The 16,319-nt window shown below is 39.7% G+C and overlaps 1 long non-coding RNA gene across 1 annotated transcript; it reads right to left on the bottom strand.

Moving 5' to 3' along the window:
• Positions 1-526: 526 nt before the first annotated feature.
• Positions 527-3,486, bottom strand: LOC137992200 (uncharacterized). Its single transcript, XR_011121655.1, has 3 exons — positions 3,303-3,486; positions 3,158-3,241; positions 527-1,992 (listed from the first exon to the last, which is right to left on the bottom strand). It is a non-coding gene; the product is annotated as an uncharacterized lncRNA (long non-coding RNA).
• Between the last annotated feature and the right edge of the window lie 12,833 nt (positions 3,487-16,319).

Genomic DNA, 16,319 nt, shown 5'->3' with positions numbered 1-16,319 from the left:
ACTGCGGACATTTGTATATAGTCTATACCAGGAACATGCCACACTTCTGTAGCCCACACGCTTACCTCAAGTCTCAGCCCTCCCACTAGGCCACTTTTGAATTGGACGAAACAGGTTACGTCTCTACTTTGCACCCTATGTACTCATACACAGAATATAAAGCGTTTTTGGTCTTGATGGCATTTGTAGCGACACTAGTACGCATTATGGTATTTACGAGGGGTCATAGACGACATATATCAATCCGACTATGGACTCTTACGTGAAACCAGAGACAGAAATTATCGACAATAGTCACGCAACGCGGCTTAGAGACTCAAGTCACAGACTAATGAAGTCTCGCCTTAAAAATTTGTAAGCAGTCTTACACACGGCCTTTGTAAGCCGAGTCTTACAGACGGCGTTTGTAAGCGATCGTACACAGCGTTTGTAAGCAGTCTTACACACGGCGGTTTTAAGCAGTCGTACACACGGCGTTTGTAAGCAGTCTTACACACGGCGTAACTTAATCAGTTGTCACGAATTGCTCGGAAATCTCTGTGCAAATAAACAAGTTTGCGGGACAGTTTTAAAAATCGTTCGGTTGAATTACTGCAAGAGAGAGACCTAAATTAGTTTACAAATTTCATCATTAAAAACATATTTCTCGCAGTCGTGGGTATTTGCATGTTCGGGGTGACTATTCAGTAACTATCCTGCCCGCGATTTATCCACTTTGGATTACGAAATTGAGTCCAACGTAGGGCTTGCGTTACTCCAACACTTTTTTCACAAAGCAATGAGTTTTAGGGTACATGTACACGAAGTGAATATGAATTTCCAAAACAAGAGGGAATTTAAAAAGGCACCGAAACCTTTGCTTAACATTTGGCTTTGACTTACAGTACGGATTAATGCACAGCAACAAACGAAACAAAAGTTAGCATTATGTTCGTTATCTCTGTTCCTCAAAACGCGGGTAAATATCATTCCCCCAGTCCCAGAGGAGAATTACGATATGACAATTAATTTTTTTTTTGACCTGCACATCATCTCGTTGAACTCAAGAGGATGTTAAATCTCAAGGGGATGTGCTTTACTAACAGACAGATCATGATTAGAAAACGTAACAGGGCCGGGCTGAGGAGAGGTCAATAAAACGTCCTGCAAAAGAAAAGTGTGAATGAAATCTCCATGCAAATTCAATGTTAGTTAGACTGCAATAAAACATATAACATGCAGCAGCTGCATGAAGATTCAGTTCAGAACTGTTTCGATTAAATTACTGAATATCTGGTCAATGAAACAACGCACAAATGTGTATTTTTTTTAGAATAATAAAATACTTTTTTAAACAAAGTGTGTCATCAACAAAATATTTTTATGTGTAGTGTAATTTGGCATAGCAGATTCCACTCAAGAAGTTATAAGCCAGGCCTCAGTTGTTCAAACGATGGAGAGCGCTATCTGCCGGATAAATCACTACCCACTGGATAGTGATTTATCCAGTGAGCTCCAGTGGATAGCGCTACCCGGCACTTTTTGAACAACTGGTGCCGGGGCCTTTCATTCCGTGTACGTACTATTCTCAAATCATAACTTCAACGCAGTTTTATACATCATTTCTCTATTCATCCCGTTATTCATCAAAGAATGTTAGAATTTTCATTGTGTTTTCTTCTAGTACTAAACTGTTGATGGCTCAGTTTATGGAAGTAGCAGGATCCCTTCCTGTACAATCACTACTTTAGTGAAGTAGTCACTGGAGAGTGTATCACAGCTGGAAGCAGATGAATGAAAACGTTATGTAGTTTCTGTGCAGCGTCAATAAGGAGTTAAAGACCACATAAAGTTTTATCAAACAAGTTGATAGAGGAATTCCACTATAAGATAGATTTCTGAGGTCAGTGGCATTCCGTGCATTTCCCCTGCTAGAAACGTCGGCTCTCTCCCAGTACGGTGGTTGTTAGACTTTTATCAACTTCATTCGGATAAAACTAAAATTTTGGACAGCTGAAAAAACGAAAACATGAAAACTGAAAACGTCGACTTTGTCATAAAACAGCACGTGTCAATGGTTGACTAAATCTTATGCGAAAATGGTTTAATTTTCTATAACAAGCAACAGAAAGATCCAGACAGACAAATAGCTAGATATCACAAAGAAAACTCTCAAACATAGCCGAATAAAACTAGAGGATCATGTTGAGAAGTTTCCCAAGAAAAAAAAACCGCCACAAATCAAATTCTTCCTTTCATAGAGCTTTTCTTCTCAAACTAAGGGTAAGCAATATACTGCTCGCTTCAGTTACGGGGAAGGTTGCATAACTAGCCCTGAAGCAATGTTTGCGAAGGGAGCCAATTTTGAAAATGAAACGTTTCATACCGTCCCTGGAAAAAGAAATGTTTTTTTTTTTTTTGAACCTCCTGCTTAATGTGCAAAATTTAGCTTTAAACCAGAATTGGAAGTTTTAGAAAACATGAATTTGTCAACAAATGCGTAGAGAAGACGGGTGAAGCAACCTTGATCTAAACGTAAATATTATGCCAAGTGCATTTAAAAACAAAGAGCTTTTCATTTATTAAGTTTAGCCGCAGTTAGTACCATCGAAAGGAATGTCTGGGAAAATATTCGACCTTGAAAACGCAAATAAAACCTTAGTTCTTGCTGAAAGCGCTGCAAATTATGAGTCAACGAAATGGGCTGAGACTACCACATCTCAAATAACGTGATTAGTAGTTCATTTATTAACAAAGGAATGTTGGGATCGTTTTCAGGAAGTTCATTGAGGAGGAGAGATTGCGTAACCAGCGAAACAAAAATCTTCGAGATGTGTGAACAGAGCCTTTTAAAACGGAACAATTTTATCCCGGAAAACTCATGAACAAAAATTTACAGTTCGCTCTCAAAGCCGCAAATTTGAAGAGAAAACCAGATTGTGGCATAACATGTAACTATGTGTCAACAAAATGGGGGTGAGACCACCATAACTCAAATAACGTGATATTAACAAAGGAATGTTGGGATCGTTTGAGGAGGAGAGATTGCGTAACCAGCAAAACAAAAATCTTCGAGATGGATGAACAGAGCCTTTTAAAACGGAACAATTTTATCCCGAAAAACTTATGAACTCAAATTTACAGTTCGCTCTCAAAGGGCATTTAAACTGTAACTTACATAACAATTAACATGCTTTCCCAACGAATTGCGACAAGTAGGCAAAACAACGGGGTATGACCAACTGTACTCTTCAATGGCTGCCTGAGAAACAATTAAAATGAACGAGTCAAATTTCCTCTTGGAGTAATTTATTTTATCTCACCAGAAAACGAGACCACGCCGTACACGGTAAGCAGTCGCAAATTTGAATGATCAACAAATTCACTATAACCCGCTCACAAAATTAGGTTAGGAGTCTCTGACAGCTGGCAGTGTCGACCGATTTTAGTAGAAGGGAAGACATCCACCTATCACTGCTCGTTTTGAGAGGTTGACTACATCCCGAGAAAAAGCGGATAAGGGAACATACGCCGGTTATGTCACAGCTGGGCCGGTATTCACATATGATAATCAGCACACTGCCATGTTCTAACGGTGTATTTTGGACTTTGAAATTTCGCGCTTACATGAGCTTGCGGTGAATTAAAAGAGATCGATGGTCGTGTTATTCTCTTATAGCTAAACGCTGTAATAGGTAAATTCGATTCTTGCGTTTGATTTTGTAGAAAAAATTTTAAAGGCTGTTGAGCAAATGCACATTGCCAAGATAGTTGCTAACGCCATTGCTTTTTCGCATGGTTAAATAATAAAAATTAAGAATAATAATCATACTAATAATTGACCTGTAAACTGGGGGCGGCGGCGGCGGCGGCAAGTGTCTATATATATACATACATTCACAAAAGTCCATATTTGCCCAAATTGGCCTATAGCTAGTCCCCATCAACACCAGAAAAGATGTCTATTTTTAAACCCGGTTTTGCGGGAAAATAATCAACCACTACCAAATCGGTTAGCTGGCAATGTACGACATGTTGTAGCCAATTTAAACCCTTTAGGAGCAAACTCTTTGTTCCTGCCAAATTATAACGCACATACAATACACAAATAATCTTAACCCCAGGACATTTGAATTGGGTACAACATTTGGTCTATTGTTTATTTTCCCACAAAACTTGGTTAACGTTTCTGACGCTGATGGGCTCTTGCTCTTGGGTAATGGCTCCACATACACAAATGCGCTGTTTACAAAAGGCAATAGCAATTAAGATGCGATAAAATACTGCAATATTACTTAACAATTATTCGCCGAAGGCGAAGTGATTATCGGTCAATATTCACCGATAATCACTTCGCCTGAGGCGAATAATTGTTTTAGTATGAATACACAGGTGATTATTTCAAAAAAGGGAAAAAAAGAAACATTTCAACGCAAAAATCATCTTCACTTACAGTGGCAAAACGACTACTGGCAGCCATTTTGTCCGTCGATGTGATTTTCGGCTGATAATCCGAGATAGCGAGCCAATGAGAGCGCGCGATTTTGCATAATCACCTTTGTATTTATACTAAAATGAATTAATAACCTAAGTGCAAACCAAAAACCAGTTTTGAGTGCAAAAGCTAAAGCTACTTAAGACAATTACAGTGCTCTGGAAAGGGTTTATGGTTAAAAACTTAACTTTAGAACTAAGGCCACTAATGAAAATATATCTGAAGCCACTAAACAATCACTCTGTGAAAACTTTAGTGGACCGTCACGTTAGACCGTTACGCCTTATTGCAGTGTACAAAGTTGCTCAGAGTCAGAGATCTTTGGTATATAATCGAAATTTCATCTACAAATAGTTCATTTCAATTCAAAGCCATGAGGAAAAGGAAACTGACTTCAATAAATTAAATGTTTGCGGATTTCTGAAAAATATCATGTGACTTGGCCACCAAAATAGTTTTTAAGGGCCTGTTCACATGGAGGTGGAATAACACGGGTAAGTGGGCTAACCCGCCTAGGTGGGTTCAAAAAATCGCTCTGGTTTACATGCAATGTTACCATCCCGGGACCCCGGGTGACCGTTCTCCAGGAGCGAAAACAACGCATTTTTCTCATTTGCATTAGATTCGGCACATATAAAATGCGACGTTTAAAACGGGCCTACTATTTTTTTTATTTGCAGTCGCCAAATTTGAAGAAACAAATAAATGAACGAAATTCATGGCTTTGCATTTCTGTGGCGTTCTCTCCTTAAAACGACATGAAATTACAACTGAGGTGTTAAAGCACTTTTAGTTCAATATTCAGCTTTGTGACGCAGTGGCCAGGGATACTCTCGCTTTGAATCCTTGAATACACTGGTTGCATTCGTCTCTTCAATAGCTTTCACGGTTCAATTTGTATTATTCATCGGAACTGAAAGCGATGACAGGTATATTCGGGTCATTTTAATTGCAATGGATTGTGGATTTTCTGTTTACAGTGAAACCCTCATGTCATCATCGTCTTCCTCATCCTCATGATCATGGCGGTCTGTCGAAGCTACAATGACTGTTTCACTTTGGTCGTATAATTAAACTCCTCCACATAGCTATGTCTCTTGCCAGATGTTGCCATCTGTCCTTGTCTATATCCTTAATCTTCAGGTTCTAACATTCCATAATTAATGAGTGAAACACCTTGGTAAACAATGCATAAAAAGAACCTGCGGCTTGTTGTTCTTCATTTCATGTCTCAAAGAATAGTTCTTCAATGAATACATATTTATTTTGGATTAGCATTAGAATAACATACCAAAGGCATTTATTAACAAAGAAAAATGAAAGAGAGGTACTCATTTCAGGTACCAGTCGTTTGTTTGGTTGGAAAGATTGCGTAACCACCCAGGGGAGGATAACTAAAGCCTTCAAAAATAAATGTCGTTCATTGTAAATGTTATCGCATCATGATTTGTCAACGAATTGAGGCAAATACGTCAAATTGAACTTGGTTCACTTGTACTTTTTGTTATCCCAGTGCAGATCATTTGACGATGCTCAAAAACATTAAGATTTGATTCCATGTTTATTGAAAGCGTCACCTCCCCTGGGTCAGCACCTCTGTGAAACGCCTGATGAACAAACGCGACAGAGCGTATAAGAAGGCTCGGCATAGCTGCAAAGCCGTTCACTTTACCAAATACAAGCGACTTCGCAACATCACTACTAAACACCTGCGTGTAGCGCATGACAAGTACGTCAGTGAAGTTATGTGTGGGTTAACCCCAGAGTCTCTGGAGAATGGGCCCAAGAATGTTGGCTCTAGCGGAATCAAACGTGCTTGGTCGTACCTTAAGCTGCTTCGCACTGAATCCCAGGGTATTCCGGCCTTAGTATCTAACAACTGCGTATGTTCCTCGGACAGCGCTGAAGCTGAGGCTTTACGTGAGCAACATAACAGTGTGTTTGTAGAAGAAGATCTCAGAAATTTACCTCAAACGCTCCCCTCACCTTATGAATGTATGCCTGATATAATATTCTCCGCAGAGGGCGTCAAGAATCAACTCCTAAAAATTAAGATCGATAAAGCTAGTGGACCAGATTTGATTCCAGCTAGAATCCTCCGCGACGCCGCCGCAGAGCTCGCCGTCGTATTCTCCTCACTTTTTCAACAATCTTACGACGCAGGTACTTTACCAGATGCTTGGAAGCTAGCCAATATTTGCGCCATCTTTAAAAAAGGGCTCCAAAGCTGATCCCAAAAACTACAGACCGGTGTTCCTTACATCTTTCACATCTAAAGTCATGGAACATATAGTATCCTGCCAAATATCGCGGCACCTTAATACAAATCACATCATCTCTACGCACCAACATGGTTTTCAGCGGGGCCTGTCATGTGAGACGCAATTCATCACCGTCATCCACGAGTGGGCATCAGTCTTAAACGTCCATGGTCAAGTCGGCGTTGTATTTCTAGACTTTGCAAAAGCTTTTGACTCTGTCCCCCATGAACGGCTTTTACTTAAGGCTGCCTACTACGGTATTCGCAACAAGGCTAACATCTGGCTTCGAAGCTTTTTAACTGGTCGTAGCCAACGAGTTGTGATTAATGGCTCTGCTTCTTCGTGGTCCCCTGTAGTCTCCGGGGTGCCCCAGGGTACCGTATTGGGCCCCATTCTCTTTTTAATTTTTATTACTGACCTACCTAAAAAAATCACATCTGGTATCAAGCTCTTCGCTGACGACTGTGTTCTTTACCGCCCGATAAATTCTGTAAGCGATCATTTAGCTCTCCAGCGAGACCTCGATCAACTAGAGAAGTGGTCAGCTGGCAGATGAAATTTGCTCCCAGTAAATGTTTTGTTATGTCCGTTACTTTGAAGAAATCTCCTTCCCAGTTTAGTTATTCCCTTTGTAACGCGCAGCTCGACGGTGCTCGTCACCAAAAATATCTCGGCGTGTACATAACATGTACGTTGTGTTGGCAATTGCAGTGCGACGAAGCTAAAAAGAAGGCTATGAGAGTCTTAGGGATCCTTCAAAGGAATCTATCATCGTGTGATCGCTCTGTTAAGAAACGCTCCTACCTATCTTTAGTACGTCCTATTGTTGAATAAGCCACGGTTGCTTGGTCTCCGCATACAAATAAAGGGATTGATTGTATTGAAGCCTTTCAGCGCCGTGCAGCACGTTTTGTTAACAACGATTACAGCCGCCATTGTAGCGTTTCATCTATGCTTACTGATTTGAACTGGCCTTCATTGCAGTCAAGGCGCAGGATGTACGATCTCGGCATGTTTTATAAAATTCATAGAGGCCAAGTTAACATCTCCGTTCCCTATGAGCTTACATCCGTGCCTGCGTATGGCCGTACAAGGAAGAGTCACGACTTTAAGATCAGGCTCCCATCCTCTTCTGTCGACGCTTACAAACACTCTTTCTATGTAAGATCAATCCCTGCACGGAACGCGTTACCAGCTGATGTTGTTGGATCAGCATCGTACCCAGAATTTATTATTGTCATAAAATTGAACTAATTTCATACTACGTAATCTTAATTGTTATTTTACCGTGTAACTGTACTTGTAACGCCGTATATGTAATTGAGCGACTGCTGGCCGCTCCATTGTCGAATTAGCATTTATGCGTTAGTGGCAATTACTTTGATTAAAGATTAAAGATTTAGGAATGTATGCGAATTTTTAAAATGCGCAAGTACACTCTCAAGGGTTTCACGTAATCTGTGTTGGAAAACAAACTGCACAAGCGATTAATTGATAGAACAGTTGAACTGGTATTCGCTCGTTTATTGATGCTTTTTTCCCTTAATTAATTGCCAACTTATTGAATTGAAAGAAGTGAAAGAGTCAAATATGCACTTAGTCTACTGCCATTTCGAGTACTTCATTACAAAACAATGGGTACGCGGTACGTCTCATACCGCATTCACACCAAAGCTGTATAGTTAAACATGGTTTAAAATTGTTTTAATTTCTTGATAAAAGTTACTACCTGACATAATGTAGACTCCAAATTCAACACAATGAAGATACACATTGCACATTATGAAGATATACATTAAAACCAAATTCAACACAATGAAGATACACTTTAGAACTTACATGAACCCTACGTGAAATTCAGTCTTTCAGCCTTCCGTTGCTCATTGTATTTTGTTAAACCTGGTTTAATTAAACGTATTTAGTTGGTGTGAATCGGGTATAAAGAAATTTATGTCAACAAGAGGGTTTTGTTTTTGCACTGTGCGACTCGTGCAGCTTAGTCATCAGATAAAACAATAGGTACGCATTGCGTACGTGTCGTAGTGCAGTAACTTGACACAGTGCTTTATTCCATAACTGTTAACTGGGAAGCGTTTTGTTTTCCAGGACATAATATGTAAAACACTAAACCCGGAAAGGTTGCAGCAAATAAATGAGAATCCAGAAAAAAAATTGGCTTCGAGACTGACATGAAATTCAAATTCTTTTTCACAGCAAATTTAAGAGTGCACTCTGAGCGTTTGACAGTTTCCACGACAAAAGTTCACTGAAATTAAGTCCTGTCTGACGGGGTCAGTATCTGGATGCGAGACGTCGCACTTGCTGCCAGAAACATAAGACCGAAGACCCAATTTTAACGCTCAACTTATGCGAACTAAGCATGCTACAGATTTTGTTAGCCTGCTTATGCAAAACAACTATTGATGCAAACGTAAATAAATATTGATACACAGTCTTAAGGACTAGCACAAGGAAATTTTATGGAAGTTTCGAGTCGAGAATTGCCATCGCCAACGAAATTTGCGACATAAAAACAACAGGAATTTTGTACCGCTAATATAACGAGATGCTTCCGTGAAGCATACACTGGGTTGCCTGTGGTACATGCTACAGAAAATCAGAAGGCACTGAATTGTGTGGTATTGAAATACAGCATTCCAGTCTCTGAAGAATGACAAATAAAAGAGACGCGAGAAACATTGGCTTCTGGGCTGACATGTTGATAATTTTCAAATTCCCTCACAACTTCGTTTCACCACAAGTGTGCCCTCTGAGCATCTGACAGCTTTGTAATACTAAAGTTCACTGAAGTCAAGCCCTGTTCCGTGGGGTTAGTGTTAGGATGGGAGACCAAAACAATAATTCCTAAAAAACAGAAGCATCTGACCAAAAATACTATTAACGCTAACAAATGCGAACTCAGCAAGGTACAGATTTTGTGAGCTTGCTTTATGCAAAACAAATATTGATGAAAAAGCAAATAACTATTGATACACAGTTTTTAGAAAGAGCAGAAGGAAGTTTCCGGGACGGTCGATCGAGAATAAAATATTTACGATATGAAAACAACATTAATTTTGAACCGTGAATATAGAATATAAAAAGTTACGATCAGCGACAAACATTTTGGGAGATTTTTGCTACGTTTAAGTAAATTGCAAAATCGAAAGTGACATGACCGGAATTCAGCGGGCGCCGTGATTAAATTACCCTGGCATGTTTACTCGCCAAACAGTGAAGCGTCTGTGTCAAATGATGGCAAGATACCGGGTTTTTGTAAGTTTCTTTTTCCGTCAAGTGTTATAAAGTTTGAAATGAAATGAGCGAAGTCAAAACAAAGATGACAATCGCCCAACTCTTGTTTATGCAAAGTCAAAATTTACTCTCCAAGACGCGTACGACGTTATTTATCACCAGGTAATTTTGGAAATAGCAGCTACTTTATTATTCACCGGCGTCACAAGTTTTCACTGACTTTGGGGCTCATTTTGTTGAAACTCAAGCACGCTTCCAACAGGCCTGTGAACCCTTCCTGCTGACTTTCCATTATTGAGCTCCATAAGGGTATATTTTGTTTAAGGATCCACTAAAACGCCATTCGCGTTACATGACTTTCGACGCCATTGCAGGCTAAGTTAATCATTCTACTGTGTCCACCAGAGAAATCTACGCAGTTCCACTACCCTCTTGATCCTAAGACAATACGCACAGAAGGCTCTATGCACAAAGACACCGACACGGAAAAAAAAAAAAAAAAAGGAAAACAAAGAAAACAAACAAACTAAACGCAGACCTCGACTGGGTTTGCCATAGGCAACCCAGTAAAAAGTTACCATCAGCGAAAAACACTTTTGGAGATCATGTTTGCTACGTTCAATTTTTCAATTGTTCTTTTGGCTGCTCAAGTTAATCGCAAAATTTGAAAATGACATTGATTTCAGCGGCCGCCTGTGATCAAGTTACCTTGCGAGTTACATTTGTGGCAAAATGACGGCAACACATGGGATTGCTGTTTTGTTAGATAGCCTTTTTTTTCTTTCAAGTGTTAGAAAAGTCGACAAGAATGTGCGAATTCAACTCAAAGATCACAATCGTCCAACTCTTGAGGTTGGCTATTCTTTCTGCAAAGTCAAGAATTTACTCTCCTAGACGAGGTTATTTATCACCAGGTAATTCCATCGTTTTGGAAATAGAAACGCTTTATTATTCATCAACGTCACAAATTATTGCCGATTTTGGGGCTCATTTGTTGAAATTCAAGCACGTGTTTCGTGTTTCACCCAGTTATTTTCCGGTGCGGCTGTTAAATGACATGAGGGTTTGAAAAGGCTTTTCAGCATTGCTTTCCCTCTCACCAAACACACAGGCGGCTTCCGCTTCTTTTTTTTTCATACAGATATATTTTTTTGGAAGAAAAGTGGAGCGAAAAATTGTGTGAATAAATTACAAGAGAAGAAAAAGGTTATCAGTGAAATCAACCGACACAGACTAGCCAATGTAATCTACATGTTTACCAATCAGCTAATTACTCTGGCCGCAGGCTCGGCGGCCAGAGTTGAGTTTTCGGCCTGTTTTTTCACGTTTCCACCACAAATCGGCAAAGCCTGCTGACCACAAGAATCGCGGGCTCTAAGAAGGTGACGTTTATTTGTCCGATAGGGGAAGAGCGGTAAAATGGACAGAGAGAAAAGTGCACCGAATGAATGCACGCGAAAAAATATCGAAAGGTACAGGAACGAATCGGTCAGTGAGCCGAAAGTATTGCCAAGTTGCATGCAAAGTGGATTCCAAAATGGTCTAAAGTATGGCACTAGTGATCATGAGTTGAGATCAAGTTTATCTGTGAACACAAAATGCGAATGTGATGAAAGAATTTTGAAAGTGAAAAATGTTAGAAGTATCTCGGAAACGGAAACCTCTATCCATGCAAAAGTGTGTACTATTGCAACTAAGAATAACGTTGATCGACGAAAGAACGAACATTTTGATCTGAGAGGTAAAGAGAACTTTGAAGACGCCATATTGAAAATTCAACAGCGCGAGTCCCATGTGAAAGATGTGAAAGCAAAACAAGTATGTACCGGGATCCGTATTATGATAATGTTTCTGTTTCTTGTGATTATTTGTTTTGCAATGTGAATTAGAGGAACGTTAACGATTGTACTTTTCAGTAGTGTCATTATAATAACAACCATCGCATGGATCATCGGCAAGCTGTATGTAAGTTTATGTACACTCATACGATGTTTAGAAACGGTTTCTAATTCATTTGAAGACTATATTATGCTGCCTGAAGTGAAACAGTTACATTCAAGTGTACGAAATTATTCAACGGCTCCAATAAAGTTAACGAAGAAACTTGGAATCAGGTCTCGTTATGAGATGTTTGTTTACACCAGCAATAAGAATTTATTGGAACGCCACAGGTCCAGACGGGAACGTGAACCAAGTAGAATACAGTACCAGTGAAAAAGCTAAAGCGACTGTCGAAGAAGAATCGAAAGCTGCAAGCGTTTGTTTTTTATAAAATTCGGAAAAATACACCAATGTCATCTAAAATTCATCGCTATGTTAAATTTAAATCGAAGTGGCAACGAAAAAGATTTTTAAAAGAGACTGCAGAAAGTTAAAAAATATTATTCTTTGTTTACATGTGTTTTACCCTCGTCACTTTTCACGAGTCATAACCACAGAATTAATTATTGTAAGTTCAAACTAAGTTCCGATATAAAGAAGAACCCTGGTCCCATTGTGGACCCCAGTAAAACTATAATCTTGAGCACCTTACAGCCAAGGCAACTTTAGAGTATTTCGTCAAAATGCTCGACAACAGTGTTTTTGCGATGAGTTTGAGTTCTTTCATATACTACAACAATGGGCGGATTTATTGTCCTAATGATTTGATACAAATAATGGATGTTGGTAATCAGTTATATTCAAGGTTGGCGCATTCAGCTGCCTTTTTTGCTGTTGACAGAGTTACCATCAATGTTAAGAGTGTTTGATACTGCCTACCAAGTTTCTTACAGTGAGAGCTACACTGGAAATGTTCATGGTAATAGTGCAATCGAGGGATACCATTACTGTACGTCTTTTCTTGGAGCTTTTGAATCGCTTATGGCTCAAAGCTATACCTCATTTATTTTAGGACTAAGATGCATTGTTGTTGGAATCTATTGTTGTAATGGTGTTTTTAAAATATTTGATTCTCATGGTAGAGATTTGTATGGAAACAGTCACCCTGAACGGACATGCGTTCTTTTAGAAGTACCACCTGTAAGTAGTTTAGTCCAGTATATTCAAAGTTTGTATCAGATCAGTGATATATTTGAGGTGAAAGGAATAAAAATTGCTAAAGTTAATCTTAATATTGCTGAAAACAACAGCTTTTGTCCTCGTAAGCAGTGTTGTCCACTGGCACTATATTCATTGTGTTACTCTGTCATCAAGCCCTGCAGTTACTGGGATTCTAATACATTAGCTGCTATTGTGAACATTGGGACTAAATTCTACCATGGCTGGTGTATAAACAGTCATCTTACAATCAATGATTTACGTAAATATGTCACCATTTGAGGAGTAAAGGTGAAAGTGAATCTTCATGCCAAAAGTACAGGAGTGATGACCTGTGATTCATCCTTTGCCCCATATACATTTCCAGGATAAATGTATTAGTAAATTTTCGACGTATAATATACATTTGCTCACGAAAATGACTTCCTGTTTCTTCAGTGACGTCAGCATTCCAACGTTTACAAACATTTGTGAGGCTGACAAGATAAAATTTGAATACATATTTATTATCAACTATTACCTTCAAGGCATTTACATGTACGAACTTGTTTCATCAGGGATTCGCTGATTTGAAGTTTGAAGTTCCTACTTATTAAAAACCAACCTTTTACAAAAAAAAAAACACCAGCAAAGATGATTCAACTTCATCCTAGCATTTCTTAAATAAAACATAGGAATCGGCCAGAGGATAGGCCGAATATGGCCTCTTGTTTAAAGTAATGTTGCCGGACGTACACTTACACTCGATAGCTAAAAGATTTCGACATGTGAAAACTAAGTTGCGATTTTTTAATGTTTCGTTTAATTCAGAAGAGTTCATCTTTTCTAATCACTGGGCAAAATTTTTGAGAAGAGCGCCGTGGGGATTTCTACACAAGAAAGCTGATGAAATCTACATTTTTTGCTCCCCAGTCACCGATCGCAATGATAAAGATAAAAATAGTTTAATACTGTTCTTCTTTCCGTCGCGAGGAAATTACTGTTGATTTTTTTTCAATGCAGGCAGAGAAAGTTGACCTGGTCTTTGAGAGTAAAAATAGTATGGTCGACTGGTGAATTTTTTTTCTGGTTTATTTGACCTGCAGAATGTCTGTGGAATGTGAGCTTGTGTGAGGATCTCCATAGACGTGAAAAGAGTGATTTTGATTTAGGACATCTAACTCTTACACTCACTCACTTACTCACTCACTCACTCACTTACTCACTCACTCACACAGACAGATAGACAAACAGACAGCCCCGATGACATAGTGTAAAAAACGAGGAAAACCCCCTTTCGGTACGCTGTACGCATCCGCAGAGCTCTTATGCATCGTTCCTTGCTTACCAGGACATACGCTGCCTTGGGCACAGCCAAGTAAAGATCGACTTATTTGAAGAAGTCTCTCTGTGCATTCAAGCAGCACTCGGTATTATTTGTGGGTCCTCGCTTAGTCTTAAAATGTTGGCTAAGGCTTTTTTTTTCGTATCTCTGAAATTATTTAGACCATGTGTCGGAGGAGATACTAGTTCGGTTGGGTGCGTCGCTCAAATTTCCAGGAATAGCGAAACCATCTCGCAAAAGAACCGAGATGTTGTCGAGATACTCTGGCATTCGATTGGGATCAGAAAACTGCCGGTTCGTTCCGCCAATAGGGAGCTTAAGCACGCGCGTTCTTAAGGACGTTCGCGTCCATTGCTACTGCGCATTTTTTCGCGCATGTCACGCACACGTCATGCATCGCAGACAACGAAGGTAAACACGATGCTAAAGGCGCAAAAATTTTCCACAAGAATGGAACGTGAAAGCGTGTGGCACCATGGGATAGCTGTGGTCTTCTGGAAATGTCACGCAATTACGTGACAGTGTGAATATACCATCGCTTTGAGAACTTCGCAGCGATTTTATTCTCTTTAATGCTCGGTGACCCCTATTTTTCTTTCCGGAGATCAGTTCCTTTTCTGATTTTGTCCATTTTAACAAAAAGTAACAAAAAAAAATCTGTGCTCGAGAAGTTACAAATATTTCGCCTTTTATGCTCTTAGTCTATCTCGCGCGACCGAAGTTTTCTTTCTTAGACAAATATGTAACGTTTTTCAAGGTCTATTTCACCTCAGAAAAAGACATCAGCTGCAAAGGTTAATTTAGTTATATTAGTTAAGTTGAATTGAGTACGTTTACCTGTTCTAAATTTCACCAATGTAGCTTTTTTTATTGCTGAACGGTTGTAAGCAGTGTGGCCCAGTGGTTAGGGCGCTTGCCTTGAGATGCGGAGATCCCGGGTTCAAGACCCGCTCTGGCCACTCTTTGAATTTGTTCCTGGTAGTCCCTGGTTCAACTTCCCAGCTGCACTTGTAAATAGGCAACTGGTTTGCCTCCGGCCAGTTGGGATTCTTAACAGTTGTTGTTGTGTTCTGTAGTTTCGTTGATTGTGTTTCATTGGCCCTGAAAAGCCCCTATGGGGAGCGGTCAATTAAGTATGTATGTATGTATGTATGTATGTATGTATGTATAAGCTAAGATCGTCTTAAAGTAACGCAATCTTCTTAAAGTGCACCTCATGATCTCGAAAACGAGCACGGTGACCCCCCTTTTTTTTCGCCGTTTTGGCAAAAGTAGATCACTACCTTTCTGCGTGGCAAGTTTAAAAAAAATCTGTACGTGGGAACATTTTGGGCGCGAACGTCGTTAAGACGCGGACGGCAACCGGATGAGGACATTTTACGTACCAGGGCAGTGATGTCTCCTGGATTTTCATACTAATCATCTCTCATGGAGAAAAGATACTTAGCAGTGTATGCTAAGGCAAGTTAATGTATGCTAAGACAAGTTAAGACAGGTTAAAAGGGAAAACAGCTCACTTCCGGTTGCCGTCCGCGTCTCAAAAACACGGGTGCTTAAGCTCCCTAATTTACATAATTCCCCTCGTCCTCACGAGGAAGGGTTACGATTTTGCAACGTTGGCCATGCAGTAGTTATATTTCCACAGAATTAAATATTGGAGGGTAATGTAAAGTGCTAGTTTTCAACTAGTTTTTGACATCTTAAATTCCCACGACCTGCTCCCGTCTGACCTGTAGCTCAGTCGGTAGAGTAGCGGTGATCTAACCCGAAGGTCGTGGGTTCAATTCAATTCTCTGCCCTTGTTTGGGCCTAATTCCATTAGTAGGGCTAACGCTCACATGGTTTACTTGGGTTGAAATCTAGTACTTCACATTTACCCTCCAATAGGTAATTCCTTTTATTTATTGCCAGTCTCGCGGGACTTTGGTAGTCCCGATTTGGCCTGTAGATATTTTTGGCTATATCT

The sequence above is a fragment of the Montipora foliosa genome, chromosome 1, assembly GCF_036669935.1.
Source record: "Montipora foliosa isolate CH-2021 chromosome 1, ASM3666993v2, whole genome shotgun sequence".
Classification (NCBI taxonomy): domain Eukaryota; kingdom Metazoa; phylum Cnidaria; class Anthozoa; order Scleractinia; family Acroporidae; genus Montipora; species Montipora foliosa.
This window is presented reverse-complemented; position numbering and strand designations above follow the sequence as displayed.